Source organism: Dryobates pubescens, chromosome 4 (genome assembly GCF_014839835.1).
Source record: "Dryobates pubescens isolate bDryPub1 chromosome 4, bDryPub1.pri, whole genome shotgun sequence".
Taxonomy (NCBI): Eukaryota; Metazoa; Chordata; class Aves; order Piciformes; family Picidae; genus Dryobates; species Dryobates pubescens.
The window spans coordinates 23,912,345-23,923,491 of record NC_071615.1 but is presented as its reverse complement, the minus strand read 5'-3'; positions in this window follow the sequence as shown (position 1 = coordinate 23,923,491).

Here is an 11,147-nt window from a genome sequence, read left to right as displayed (position 1 = left end):
AAACATCCAGAGGGAAGCTGCAACTTTCTCAGGTCTTTAATTAAGCTGAATTACTAGCAATTCTTGTCTAGGTTTTGAAGGTCAGTTAATAGTTTCTTCCAAGTGGTTAATTTCCATTGCATATTACTTCCCCTTGCTCCATCTAGCATTGGTGATACTAGCCATGTCCCAGTTGTGGTAAGCAAGTAATCCCAGCTGCATCAGTTGCAGACCAGCAATATTCCCGTAACTGCCCTCTGACAGTAGAGTGTCTTCAAAAATAAAAGCTGTGTAGTATTATTTTTTTTTTACCTTGCAACTCTTCAGGCAAGAAGCAGTTTTCCAGTTTGACTGCAGAAGAGTTAAAAAAGCAGTCTGAGGGAAGGTGAGTAGACTCAAGAGTCTGATGCAATTCCTTGAGGACTGATGAGAATGTCACAGCAGTGACTAGACAGGGACCTTCTATTTTCAGCATAGAGAAGACAACTACAATTGGCTTGAAGGGGAGACACGAACTGCAAAGAGCCTTCATGAAGTAAAGCATGCAATGTTTCCACAAGTGAACTGGGACAGTGAAGACTGACCTGGAATGGGGATTGTAGTAAGTAAGGGCAGGAGCGAGAGAATGGGACTGAGTTTAAATGTAGAAGTGGTGGAAATAGTTGCTGTTAAACACTTCCAGTCTGGGATTTTCTCTTTTCCTTCCAAAGGGAAAAAGCCACTGTCCTCTGGCAAAATGTGTCAGCCCTCAAAGGGTAGCATGGCAGCCTGCTTTTCTGTTATCTCCAGGCTGGGGTCTCAGGTCTGTGCAGTAAGCCCAGAGGCGGTCACCTCATGTGCTGTGGGAGTGGTCCTTCCCTTTTCTGTTAGGTTTTGTTTTGCTTTCCTAAGTTCTGAAGGACACACCTGTCAGAATCTAAACCTGCTCAGCAGCTGAGCAATATGAAAATGGGTTTGAATTAATATTAACATCTACTATATAAACATTATTCAGTACAGAATTTCTCATTGATCTGTGGCCAACAACCAAAAGTGTGCTTGGTATGAAGTTTCAAAAAGTATTCTCTTAACAAAACAAACAAACAACAAATCCTAATCCTAAATTGATGTCTTGCTGTTCTAATCATTATGTTTGGCTTAGATTTTTTTTTTTTTTCTTTCTCCTGTTCAGAAATTTATAACAAACATTTGAAAAACAAGTGAGAATCTCTGCCAGTGATCAAAGACTTGAAACACACGCCGGTCATCCGTCATGAGTCAATAAACCAGATCATGTCATTCAGCCCCTGTGAATGGTTTATTATTTTAGTGCAGCTGTCAGTAGGAAATTCAATGCTAGATTCAATACCAGAATAAAAAGAGATGGAGGCTTAAGACAAAGTTTATCACTTTAAGGAGTTATTTTGGTGCTGTTTAATACTGTGACCTTGAGATGCGCTCATGGTTGAACAGCAATTTCCATTTTGTCAGGTGTCAATGTTTCAGCCTGTCTGTTTTGTATGAATTCCTGTGTTACAGGTTCTTGTCTGTTCTAACAGCTTGCTAAGTGAGTTTTAGTCTTAGAGCTGTGTATGACAATTGTGTGAAATAATGCCCATTTTGTTGTTGTTCTTTTGGCTATTAACTGCTGAGATATAGCCTCAGGGACTAATAGGCATGTATTTGTGTTTCTTAAGACACAGAAAATGTTGATAATGAATCATGAGAGAGACTTAAAAAGGGAAAACCTTGTAGAAGATTAGAGCTGGTGTATCAAAGCATATCCAAATTTCATCACAACTCTGTGGAGAACATAAATCTTGTTTAGTTTGTGTACATTACAGCTAAAAAAAAAAAAACTGAAACCACCTGTGAAATTTTAAAGCTTATTTGAAGTTGTCTTTCTGAGAATATATAGTCTTTGTCTGAACAGGGTTTTCTCTGTGATTCTTTGGGAATATGCATGTACTGTTTGTGTGTGGTACTTGCATCCAAAGATGTGACGTCCCTAATACTTCTTGATAAGCTTAACATTGTACCCATTTGTAGAAGTGCAGGGCAGTTAGTGGGGAGGGGATGGCAGTCTTGCTGGTAAAGAGAAAATAGAGCTGTAAATACAGTAAAAATGTTAATTTCAAAAGAGAGAGATCATACTTTTGCATATAAATACTAGAATGATTTTACTTTAAAATACAAGATAGAATCTCAGTTCTGTGCGTGGGGAAAAAATGTTCAGATCTGCTATGTCCTCCACTGGGGCACTGTGTATCTGAGTACCCAACCTGATGGATTGTGATCTCAGTGATGTCTTTAAAACAGAAAAAGCTTTTGAAGGTGTCTTATTTAGAAGATCTCAAATTTAGTATTTTCTTGACAGCTTTTATGTCCTGATAATGTATTTTTTTGTTATTTCCATAGCTTTTGGCTCTTTTGTGATTACATCTTGAGCAAGTTTCAGTATTTATTTTCTTTAACTCTTTTGTTTTTCCTAACATGTTTACCAAAAGAACACAGGGTTTGAATTGACCCCTTCTAGACTGTGAGCTGTGCTAAATACAGATCCTCCAAACATGCCTTAAATTGAGCTGCTTAACTTCCTTGTCAGCTTCTCTTGGATTGTGACAGGGAATGAGATTTCAGGAAAGTAAGAGTGGCCAAAGTTTGTGCCAAGTGTAACAGCTGTAACGACAACATGAAACAGTGTTTTAACACTTGAGGTTAGATAAAAAGAGCAGGGTTATAATTTTCTTCCTAATTTAGTTCCAGCATTTCTGCCTAGCTGCTCAGGAGAGCAAAAGGCAATTTGATGGAGCTTGAGATAACAGTTTTAATTTTGGTTTTATTATTTCTCTTTAACAGTCTGCTTTGTCATTGGATTTTTATTTTTGTAGGGGCACAGTTGAGCAGTCAGCTAATGCCTGTGGTAGCTGTGTGCACCCTGTGTCTGTAATAGGATATTCTGGGACCATTTGCTAAAAGCAGCAATTGGATAAGAACTTGATGTCCTCCCCTCAAGACTGTTCTGTGATCTGGTAGCCACAGTTCAAGATCAAGGTGTTTCCTTCACAGTGCTTTATCCAACCCACGCGTTATTTCACCCATCAGTTTGCCATGCTCCTGGGAACCTCTCATTCTGGGTTGTTTGTGTTTTTTTCTTTAATGGGATGTTTCAAGTTCATTGAGTCCGGGGATCATAGTTGTAGACAGAGTTTTGAAATCTTGCTTGTGTTACAATCCAAGGGCGTGGGTAACTCTGGTTTTCAGCTGGCATGGGGTTTAGACAGTCCATCAAGACAGAGCTTTAATAATGCACAATTGCACAACACTGAAAAATGATTGAAGAGTAAATGCAATCCCTCAATTTCACACTTAATTAAAATTATTAGAAAGTACTCAACAAGGAGCACTACCAATTTGATTTCTCTCACCTACCTGCAGCCAGGGCACTGGCCACATGATTAGAGGTTCACCCTGCTAGCAGGGATTTGCAAAGGTGATGTTGGCTCTGAGAAGCAAAGCTACCAAGGGTGAGTCAATGCTATCTTCATCAGCACTGCCTATGCAGCCCCAGGGAAGGCAAACAGTCACAGCAGCCTCTCTAGTGAGGTGGCTTGAGGAGCCTTGCTCATTTGAAGGAAAAAAATCCCAGAACACAACCAAGCAAACAAAACCCCCAAAACAAACAAAACCAAACAACAACAAAAATCTCCAGAAGAAGTGAGGAATGGCCTTTGTGAAAGTGCTCTGTGGTTTTGTGGCAGTGTTGAGAGGTTAACAGCTCGCAGTGCTACGAGCTAATTCTCTGTTGCAGTTTTGCACATTTCAAGTAAAGGAAAATTCCTGATGGATACTGCTGCTGTTTTCAAAATGGACAATGCCTCTAGGCAGGTAATATTTAAGCACAAAAGCATTAGTGTATTGCATCATCAGATGCACATTCCTCTCTGCTTAATCTTTGAGTTTGAGACCTTTCTCCAAAGGTCATAAAGCATTAATCTAAATGTGACTAACAAGTTCACAAGGGTTTTAGCAACAGGGAATCTTGTTTCGCTTAATATTTGTATGATGCCTGGAATTGCTGAGTCTCTTGCAGTCTGTATTACCACCAGGGAGGAAAAAAAAACCAAACCAAACAAACCCCAAACCCAATTAATTAAGCCTGCGCGGTTTCAGATGTTTTTTTCACAGCTCAGATCTTTGCTGTCCTGATAAGACAGACTTTGGAGGGCAAACAAGCTGTGCTGTAAAACAAGGGACGTACATGCATTCTGGTTTAGACAGAATTCTGTGCTGAAGCACAAGATGCCCTGTGTCAGTTTTGAGATGGTGAAAAGTGTGTGGGACAAAAAGCCCCACAGGTGTGAACTTCTCTTGGTCAAGATCAGGACTTTAATTTTATATTTATTTCTATTTTTTTAATTATGTCTGTCACTACTGTATGGCTCTTTCCATCTCTGGCAGGTGTGGAAACTGTAACTGTAATCTTCTGGCATGAACCAAATTTCATCTGTGATTTATGCTGTGGTCTAAAAATGAGGATAAGGAACAATAAGGTTTAGGATTTACGTAGCTTAGCACTTACAGGTTTTGCCCATCTTCTTCCTAATGCAATTTGTCATGGTCAACACTGAATGGCGGATCTTAAGAGCAGGTTCTAGCTGAGCTTTCTAGATACAATTTAGTAGCACATCACTACCTTGGTGGCAGCCATTTGAAAGCCATTCAGACCTTACTGCCTTTCCAGGTATCTTCATGTCCTGACAGACTTTCTCAGCTCACATGTCTCTCTTGGAAGCCTTGAAAATTAATTGCTTTTTTAATGTGAAAAATCATGTGTGAAGATACTCTGTCATTAAAATAAAGCTGTTTAGGGATGTATAGTAAGGCAGTATGTCTGTATAGCTGGTTTGCTCTAGAAGTATCTTTTGGAGAAAATAGTTGTTTTTCTGGACAGGGGTGTGCCCTGAGTTTCTCCTTCATGTTGTTTAGGTACAAGTGAGAGATTAGTGTGTTCTAAATGTCATTGTTCAGAAGCAGTTAAAAGAAGAGAGCATGAAGGGGTTGGGGTGTTGAGCACATCTGCCTTCCTCCTTCCTCTTTTCCACTTGTCTCAAGCACTAGTGCCATTGAGTGAACGTGGACCATTGGCTGCAATGGTGACAAAGCACTTGTCAAGAAATTACAGACCAGCATTGTCACTCTGTGTCTTAAACCTTCATGATCCATCCCTCTACGTGCATTCAAATAAGTTCTAGCATGCTGCTTGTCTCCATAGTAATCTGTAGAGACTTTATCAAATGCTGGCTCATCCATGGCACACAGTATTTGGTACTCCTGCTCTTGTTTGTTTGTTTAAAGTTTGTGTTGGTTTTGTTATTCTGTCATGGTTAATATGCTTTATTGTGTTCATTTATTCAAAAAATAAACCAGCCTTTCTGGAGGACAGAGTTAGCATTAAGGTAAAATACACAGTGAAGAATGGAAGCCTAGGTGCCATTAGCAGTTGCTTAAAATGGGCTGGATTTTCTAGTGGTGATTTTCTTCTCTACAAATGCATTTTGCAAACATCACCTTCTACTGAAGTCTTCTTGGGTAATGAATTTGTGAAACGTTTTCAGTATCACCCTGAGACAGTAGCAGGAAATGTCCCCTCATTGACTACGTATGGTAAATAACTAAAATGGCTAGGATCTTGCATGGACCCTGCACACTTGAAAGCCCTGCATAATTCCTAGCTTCTGGGCAGGGGGAAGGGACTGTAAGTCGGGAGAACTGCACTGGAGCATTTTCATCGTGGTGCATTGCTGAAGTCATGACATAAACAAGTTTAGAGTAGCTGTAAACTCTCCTAGTGTTTCCCTTTCTGCTTTATTAGTCATTTCAAACCTCCTGCTACCGGAGTTACAACCTTGGGATTATTTTTTGTACAACGAGCACATTTAAAGTGGAATTGTTGCATAACTTTAAAGATAGCATACATTATCAAAAATTAATTTAATGGTCCTCTAGGATCCAACTCTGGAGGTAGTAAACAAGTGTCTCAGTTATATATTGTCTTCAGTTATTTATTAAGAACTACAGGGATTTTCTAGAACATCTCTCTAGTGAAGCTCAGGGATGTTTTCCTAATGCCAGCAACAAAGCTCTGCTCTTTAGTTTGATAGAAATGGACATAATTTCCCTGTTGGGTTTCTCTGTTTGAACTGTGTAATATTTCACTGCATTTACTAAAGTATATTACAAATATGACTTGATACGAGGAAAATCCTAGTGGCGAGGCTAAAGCATTTAATTTTGAATGGACATTTTGCCAACAGGATTTTCAATATATTGCCATGTGTTTGAGCATAGTAAATTAACACACAGATTACACACCATCAGTATGGCTCATTTTCCTATGCACTAGAGCAATTTCCTCAGCAGCTTTTCAATCTTGTTTAAGTTTCTTCTATCTTCAGTGTTATTATGGTTTGGACTTTGTAATTACTTCTAATTGTTTGTTTGTTTTATTTAAGCAAACCTATTCCTCAAGGAAACCACTGCAGTGGGCAAGGGTCACGTTCTGCCTCATGCACAAGATGATCCACCAGTGTCTTCACTGATGCAAAGGCAGAAGGACTGAGTCAGTGGCAGAGTGCCACCTTCAACAGCCAGTTGCAGCAGCCTTGAGGGGCTAGAGGTAATACTGGTGTGGTTCCTTGCTTAGTCAAATTTCCTAGGAGGGGAAGCACGGCCTGGGAACACAAGGACCCATGGTGATCAGATATGTCTTGCTACAAAACCTCATGCCCAGAGATGGGGTTTCCTAGTGGAGAAAACCCTTGTCTCTCTGAGAAGCCCAGCCTGGAGAGCTGGAGGCTGCCTGCAGGTGGGCAAGGGCCACCACGGGCAGGGAGTGCAGCATGAGTTAGAGCATCTGTCAGCAGCAGGGCTGCAGGAAGCTGATTTGCAGCAGTGTGTGAGTGGGAAGGCTGTAGATAAGTGCCAGGGATGCCAATCCAGGGCATGGGGGTCTTCCTGTTCACCACTCATAACAACCATGTCAGTCATTGGAAATGCTTCTGGTGATGCAAATGCTTAGGTTTGACACAAAATAACTGTGAGAAGTGTAGTCATACTGGTATGGAGAGATCACACCTGAAAAGACCACACAATCCCCACTAGCCTGTGGCTATCCCAGCCTCTGGGCCTGGGGCTGCTTGTGGGGCAGAAAAGAATGAGCATGGTCACTTCATTTGATGACACACTCATCTCCAAAGGTATGCCTTAACTGTAAGCCTTATGGGTTGCTTCTCTTTCCTAAGGGCAGTGATAGTCAGCAGGCAGCATCTCTAAGGTGCTACCAGTGAAGGACAAAAGTGTTTCAGAGAAAGTGAACTGTAGCAGCAAAGCTGGCCGTAGAGCCCCCACCACTGCCCATCAGACACCTCCCAGGATGGGCTGAATACCCCACCCCTCATCATTGCCATGTACCGCTGCCCTTCTCAAATGCAAGACGGCAGCATCCTGGAGCAATACTTCAGTGCACTGCCATTGCCGTATTCCTCCTGGGAGAACAGCTGGGGCCCTTGGCTGCAGCCCTTTAAGCTGCAGTGCAGTGCTCTTTAGGTCTCTATTAGCCTGTAAAATTAATTCTATTCTGCCTTTTTAAAAATAATACCTTCAAAGACAGAAATACCCAATTTTTATCTTGAAGGTTGCATTCAGTCTGTCCAGGTGCGCTCTGTAGGGTCTTTTTTAACACAAAATGTTTCATTTTAATTTATCTATTTTAAAGATCAATTAACTGTGATATGTGGTCTAATGGAGAATGAAGCTCTCAAATGTTTCAACAAAGGGAAGGAGGAGGCTGTGTGAGACCTGGAGCTCTGTCTTGCCAGAGGGAGCAGCCCTGCCAGCACAATGATAGCTATTCCACCAGGGGATTTCTGACACACACTGCCCCTGCATTTCTGGTGTTTATTATAAAGGGAAGAGAGGACAAAAGCTCAAGGGAAAACAAAAATCTAGGTCTGCCTCAGGTTATTATAAACTGAGAATTGATAGGCAGTCTCAATTGCCTGTTGCTAAGCAGCCAAGAGAATTGGTTGACCATAGCATGGGCTTTAAAAAAAAAAAAAAAAAGACTAAAAAGGCAGGAAGCTGTGTGTTTGTCAGGGGTACATGAAATAACCTGTAAATATCATCACTACCATAGAGTCCCATTTTGTCCCATCGTACATGTTTGTGAGATGCCATTGTATGAGTGATGTGAAACAAGTCAAGCCTTGGGTGGACAGGATAACTTCTGCTTTAAAACAGAAATGAAGAAAAAAGAGAGATTCTGCTGTGTCAGTAAGGCCAAAAGCACCCTTTTGGATTCCATTTCTTAGAGGTGTGATCTTCCAGCACCTGAAAAGCTATGTGCTAATGCTCACAGGGACCAATTCCTAGGGATGCAAGTCCCTCCTTTCCCATCCATTGTCAGCAAAATGACCTTCAGCATTTTTTTTCCCCCAAAACACCAATGGCAAAGCACTGGAGATCTGACTCTTCATTCCCACTGCCAGCGGTCCCAGCACACTTTTGATCAGAGTTGTGGGAAAGACACAATGCAATACTCATACTAGGAGAAGTAACACCCACTGGCAGTCCCTGCTGCTTCCCCTGGGTAGGGAATGGACAGCCCTGCCCTGCCCACAGTCATCCCCATGCTGATAGGACCTGCTAAGTTCCTGACTTTCCCCCTTTGCATGCCCAGCAGCTGGGGAGCTGGAGTGGGAGAAAGCTGGTGTGTGTGCCTACAAAAGTCTGCCAGGAGGTCATGGGGCTTTTTTGCTATTTCCTTATTGCTCATCTAAGCTAAAATGATGAAAGAGACACTATGCTTGATGACAGCTTTTCACCACCCACGATTATGTCACCCCCTTTTCCTTATTTCTGCAAGCATGATTTTACCAGTCTTAAATGGAAAAAACAAACAAAAACCCCCAAACAAACAAACAAACCAAACAAACCCCACCCAAACAAACCCAGAGCCTATGCTGCTTTGCAATAATCAGTCTCCAAATCAATGATTTCTGTGTTCTGCTGTTGGTGTCCCCAAGTCCCTCCTCTCCTCAAGTACCTCCTGGCTGTCCCTGGATCAGCAGTGCACACAGTGTTGTCCCAGTTAAGGAGCAGACCATGGCCGTAGTCCTTTGCATCAAAACTTTCCCTGCTTCCACCCAGAGTGAATCCCCTTGGAAGCTGCTCATGAGCAAGCGCTGCTCCTTGTCTGAACCAGCTGCGGCACATGCTCCAGCAGGGTGGGCATCAGTCTGCAGGGCGTTTGGGGTGGTGAAAGTAACCCTGATACTACACCCAACCTGACTGGCAACTTAGCACATGCATGGACACAGGAGGCCATTGTTTTAAGATGCAAACAAGCACATGCAAGGAAGGGAAAGCAGTGGAGCCATGCTATGGTGCAGGGTCAGGCCACCCCTGCCCCCTCTCCTTCCCCAAGCACGGGTCTAAAAATAGATATAATCAGGTTTCAAAAAGGAAAAGAAATTAAGTGGTCAAGTGTCATGACCTTAGACATGCTGTGGGGCTGCCTTTCTCCCAATGTTGCTCGCCTTCACTGAGCTTCCTGCCTTCATTTCTGGACCAAACGCAGACAGAGCACAGGCCCTGAGCATGGCCATCAGCTGTGGCCTCTGGTTCTTCATGTTTATCCCTCCAAATCAACTGCTGCCTGCAAATGGTTCCTTCATTGTCTGGAGAAACACACCAGCAGGCACCTGGGGCTCCATCCCCAGTTCCTTGATGCAGTCACTGCATGGGACCAAACCACTCCACTGGGGCTTCTGTTTGAGCCATACAGGGAGACATCCAGTGTTTCCTCTTCACATGTCCACAAGTGTGGAGTTTCCCTGGCTGGCCCACATGGCCACACTGCTCTGTCTGATTTTATTGAAATCATAACAGGATAACAGCACATTTCATGCTGAGAACTCAGACCCAGAGCAGGGAAAGCAGAGGATATGGTGTCTTTGTAATTATAGTCTCATTTTTCCCAGATGGTGAGAAATCCCTCCATCCTCCTTTGCTTTTCTCCTGCTCAAATAACTTCTGAAAATGTTGGATAATTGGGTTTACTGCATATGTGCTCTGTGCAAGCGTAAGCCAGGACCCATGCTTTGCTTTGCCTTTCCTTTTGGTGCAGTGAGGAGCGCAAGTCTGCACTGCAGGTCCAACCAAAGGGCCACTTACAGCATACTGTGCCTCTGCCTGCAGCAAATCTGCCCCAGCAGTCTGCTTTTAATGAAAACTGCTACAGAAGACACTTTCACGCTTTATCAGTCTGTACCATGCTGGTGTGGCAACAAAGACCTGCTCTGCCTTGTCTATTTGCAGACCTTCTTGTTTCTTATCAGGAGAATTTTACCCAACAATTTGATTTTCTTGCAACAGGAGAATGTAATAGCACAGCAAACCTAATCCTTGGGTGCCTCCAGCACCATGCATCCGGAAGGAAGACAAAAGCTGCGCTGCATCCTGGCTGCTGCCTGTGGATGTGAGAGCAGGCAAAGCAGGATCACTGCAGGCAAAGCTCTGCACATTTGTGTCATCATAGAATATGACTTCTCCTAAAAGTCAATGAAAACTTTTCCCAAAATCTGACTTGCTTGTGCAAGGAAATCTTGGCTCTATGTCAGTCTTAGCTCAGCAGCTTGAACACAGGGACCAAGCCTACCCAAGGAGGCTAGACCCAAAACTTGTGATGTGCAGTGTGATCTATCCAGGCAGAGGAAGAGCTGTGGATGTTTTGCTCAAGTGTTTTTTTTCTCAGGACCTTCCCTAAAATCAAGAGCCAAAGCAGGATCATCGGGCTCTGGCTTTTTGGCATAGACACATTTGTAATCCACAGTGCAGCAAACTAATGCCTCCAAGGTCTGTTCAATCCAGCAAGACAAACCTGACATATTTTAACAAAAGCTTTTAAATTATCCTTTGGGAAATGTTCATGAATCATCAGGACGAAAACTCCTCAGCTAGGCATTTGTCGTAGTATGGATCAGAAGATGCAGAGCAGCTCCCAAAGAGGGTGGCAGATAAAGCTATGAAGTCAACTGGGGTTAAAAAATGCACACTGCACAGTGGAAAGTAAAAGAATGACAGCAATGGGTCAGATCTGGTGTGCCTCCTCATCCCAAACCTCCCTC